At 38.0% G+C, this 4,730-nt stretch overlaps 1 long non-coding RNA gene across 1 annotated transcript; it reads left to right on the top strand.

Annotated features, from left to right (window-relative positions):
* Positions 1-3,767, top strand: LOC110429654. Its single transcript, XR_002446763.1, has 2 exons — positions 1-103; positions 3,667-3,767. It is a non-coding gene; the product is annotated as an uncharacterized LOC110429654 (long non-coding RNA).

The following is a 4,730-nucleotide window of genomic DNA, read 5'->3' as shown; positions in this document are numbered from 1 at the left end:
TTACAGCAACTCAAGGAGAAGGAAAGCGGGGCCTTAAGCTAAATTGTAAATCTAAGGGAAAATATTTTGATTTTGATTCCTTTGTTGGAGGAGGCTTTAGAAGGTAAGTACATGCTAATCCAAGCCTTTCTTGAAGCTTTGGTGGAGTAGGCTTTAGAAGGGTTTTTATTTTCTCTCTCTTCGATGGTGGTTGAGGCATTTTATGGATGCATGTATATCAAATCTTTAAAGGTGGTTGGATAAAATTTAGTAGGGGAACAAGATTCTACCACAATTTAGAGCTCATGTCTTCATTTTAGCGGTCTACTATGTAATAGTTCATCGGGAGAGATTGGTTTGCATCTAGATCTAAATCTAGAACTAGAGTTTGAGATTTTTTGTCAATATTCATATTACTAGAGGCCTCTACAAATGGTTTACAACCACCTCTGTAAATGGTTTAATAGAGACGTATTGTTTACAGCCGCCTCTACAAATCATTTTGTAAAGGCAACTGTTGTTGCTCTGCCCCTAAAAATCCCATTTCTAAAGGTGGTTGGGGGCACCGGCCTATATAAATCACCGATTTGTAAAGACGAAAAAGCAACGGTGGCTGGACACCCACTCTCTAGAGGCATCCTAGCCGCCTCTAACGTTAATTTCTTTTGTAGTAGTGTGTTTCAGGTTTGGCGAAGACAAAGGGAAGTGCAACATGAAGCTCAATTGTCAATGTTATATGAGCACATAGGTAGCTAGGCATACATTGATGCACAATTTGGTGGCAGTGATTATGTATCAAGTTAAACTAGTTCGTGTTTATCAGAGAAAATCATCTTTGTTAAAAATAGGCTCTACTATATACTTGAAATAGAAGAAACGAGATCCAAGGAGTCATCCTAATTTGAGATTTATTAAAGGGTATATATATTGACAATGATGCGGAGCATGTATTATGATATGCATGGTCCAAGAAATCATGTTGCATATAGACTTTTGAAAAAAAGACAAATTTATTTATTTGACTAAAAGAGTCCTAGCTAGCTAGCAGGTCATATATATACGCAAGTCCTAGTACTTTCATGTGCCTTTATAAGGCAAAATTGTACTGAAGATTCAAAGCTGAAATTTACTATTTTCAAGTTGCTTGATATTCTCTCCATCCCAAAATAACTGTCGTTTGCACTTCTTGAGAAATAACTTTAACAAAATATATATTAAAAAATATTAATATTTATGATATAAAAGTAATATCGTTGAAAAGATCTTTGAATCTAGTTTTTTAACAAATTTATTTGGAGATACAACTATTGCACATATTTTCTAAAAATCAAGTCAAACTTGTGATATGGAAACCAAAAATTAATTTGGGACGGAGGGAGTATATAGTCAGCACCTTTCTGTTATATATGCTCCAATGCAGGAGCTATTGTACAATTTATGTCCTTGCTCAGCAATCAGTATTGACGAAAATAAAGAAATTGATCACATACCCTTGATCTCCTTTGCGTAAGTGCTAATGAAAAATCAAGTATCTAATTAGTACATTGTAACTTCTGTCTCATTGTTTACCAATCATTTCCACTGATGAGCCTCACACATGGAATAATTCTGCAAGAGCTAGCTGTCTAAACTTCACATGCATATTTGCACATTATACCTTCCAATCATACATGTGAAGCACAAATATAATGGGTTTCTTAGGATTTCAAGTGCTGACAATTAAATACGAGATCAAAGACATCACACATGCATGCATGGGCCCATGTGCAATCTCAACCACCACTATTTGCAAGTAAGAGAGATGGGCTAGGACTGAGGTAGGTAGATCTACATATTTTGTTTTGTTGTGCCAAGCACACGGTGCAGACCCTGTCATGGCATTTTCTGTGCTGATGTGATGCCATGACACAATCATGCATGCATACACCAGCACTTATTTGGAGCGTGTATTGTGGGTGGAGTACACACCATGCCAGCTTGGTGATGGTGGCTTACCGTATGAACACGCTGGGCTACTTCTAAATTAAATGTGTCCATCATGCAAGTCCGTCCTTGTTTCCTATTGATGTACTCATGTCTGCAAAACCCAGAGACAGTGACTTTCGTGGACAGGAGGCCAACCGCGATACAAGGACACGTAAGCCTCGCAAAGTCGAGCCTATTTGGATGTTAAAGCTTAGAGAAAAACGTTGTTGAATGGCTGATAGATTCAGCAGATAAGCTCAAAAAAACAGATTTGATATCACCAAATTGTGGTTTTATATAAGGTACTTCCGATATAGAAATCAACATGATTTCTATTCCTAATAATTATCTTGCTATACGTAGCCATTTTTGTTGAGATGGCAAGCAATTTAATAAGGAGAGAAAGAGCAGAAAACAAACAAACTGACTCGTGTCTTCACGCGCAATGAAGCAATTAGAGATCGTTTGAGATCATGTCGGAGAGGAGTGCATGGTTTCCATTGGCGACTGGGGTCCTATGCACGAAGCCTTCCGCACACGAGGCTCTAGCTTGCTTGGACCTTGCTCATGGTTTCCACGGCCGCTGCGAAGCCTCGCTCATGCCCGGCTAGCTACGGACCTCATGCGCCACCTCAAAGCCTTGCTCGTCACTAAAACCATGGTGGGTAGGCAGAGTGGGGTAGGCAGGGGGACGTGGCACTGAAGGTCGAGGCGGAGGGTCATGTAGTGACGACCCTCGAGGCAAGGATGTGGTGGTGGTGTTTGGCGGAGGCGGATGGGGGTGGGAGTTGAAGGCGGTGGCTTACGACGAGAACAAACTCCATGGTGGTGAAGGAGGTGTGGAAATATCTTGCGGGTGGAGGAGGAGATAAAGTCAGGCGCTCAAGCCGCTCGCCTGATCACACGACAAAGCTAGCCGCAGAGTATTTGGAGGAGAGAGTGAGAGAAACAACCAGGAGAATGATTAATTTTTAGCTAGACCATGTTAAGGAGGATAGTTTCTAGTTGTGGTGTCTTGTAGCATAGAAACTATTTGATAGTTTCTGCATTATGACTATCCTAATAAGCTCAAGAGATATAAAATTGTGGTTTGAAAAAAAAAAGATTATGAGTGTAGTTTCTAAAACTAAAAAAAAGTTTTGACAAAACCATGGTTTAAAAACTAGTACAAGATTTATTGTATCCAAACATTTGGTAGCTTTTGAAAACCGAAGAACTTTGTAAAACCATATGTTTCTCCAATACTTCAAAAATACTTTGCAAATCCAAACAGAACCAACTTCCGGATATGCTCATGTGCAAAAGAACAAGAAAACTATCAAATATAAAAACTCTCTTATTTATTAGTATATTTAACACAATGGAAATTATTTTCTACTCCCAAGGAGTAGTTACTCCATGTGCATATCTCTAGATTTAGAGTGTATATGGCCTGACGAAGTATATCGTTATACTAGACCATCTAGGGTACCATGTACGTCAAGTATGCAAGTACACTTAGAGTATATGGTTATATTTATTTTATATGCTACTGTCAATCTGTCATAGTATTAAATAATATAATAAAAAATATGAGATCTTTTGAAAATTTTCACATAGTAAAGATCTGAGCTATCTTAATATGAGTATATCAAAATAATATATATACTTTCTTTTTTTTTGAACTGGAGGGTATCCCCTATTTTTATTAAATGAATTTAACCGAATACAACTTGTTTTTAGAGTGTCCAGAAGAGGAAAAGAGACAGAAACACAAAGGAAGAAAGGCTATTCCTCACAACCAAAACACCCACCTGGAGCAGGAAAGCAAAGGGTACGAGATACAAAACAGGAAGTATCAACTAATGAAATGCCACGATCAAAGATCTGACATGCAAAAGTAAGGCAGCGTCTTCAAAACAGAGCATCACAGATTTTGCTTCACTCTAACCCTTTTCTTCAATCTTCAATTTGCATCCTTGTTGTCGGTACTGTCCTCCAGGAGCTGCACATTACTTTGTTTCTTCTTTTTCGCCAGCTTCATCGCAATACATGGTATTGATGCCAACCTCCAAAGCTTCTTTATCAACATCTGGGTAGAGGCCTGCCCAGTAACTCATTAAAGCACATGCATAACACACAATAGAAGCAAGATCATGTATTGTTTTACCCTCAAAACATATTTTGTTTCTAGTTTTCCATATGGCCCAACATATAGCAACAATACCAAGGGTGTGATATTTTTGAGCCAGCGGTATCCAATTTTCACACCAAATCCAAGCTTGTTCAATAGATTTTGACACATTGTTTGTCCCTAAACTTAAAGCAATAATAGCTAACACGGCTTTAGCAACACTGCACTGGAATAAAAGATGATTAACAGTTTTAGCTTGATTACAGAAATAACAAGGGTCACCATGCCATTTTCATTTCAACATGTTATCTTTAGTTAAGATGACATTATTCAAAACTAACCACAAAAAGATCTTAATTTTAGCCAGAATTCTACCCTTCCAAACTTTCTTATGATAAGGTCCAGTATCATTTCTTGTTAGAGCGCTATAAACTGATTTAACAGTAAAGTGCCCATGACAACCGAATCTCCAGGTGACTATATTGTCACCCTCACACAGTTGTGTGACAGAAGCATCCATCAAAATTTTATCCCAATTTTTCTTCCAGATATCAACTATGTGAAAGTTACCATATGAGGTTCAGATTTGAACTGTGAAACAATCAAGTCCTGTTGTTGACACATTCACACATGGCAAATAAATCAGGGAAAAGTAGATAGAGGTTGATCATAT

The sequence above is a fragment of the Sorghum bicolor genome, chromosome 8, assembly GCF_000003195.3.
Source record: "Sorghum bicolor cultivar BTx623 chromosome 8, Sorghum_bicolor_NCBIv3, whole genome shotgun sequence".
NCBI lineage: Eukaryota > Viridiplantae > Streptophyta > Magnoliopsida > Poales > Poaceae > Sorghum > Sorghum bicolor.
The sequence above is the reverse complement of the archived record's forward strand: the minus strand, read 5'-3'. Positions and strand labels throughout refer to the sequence as shown.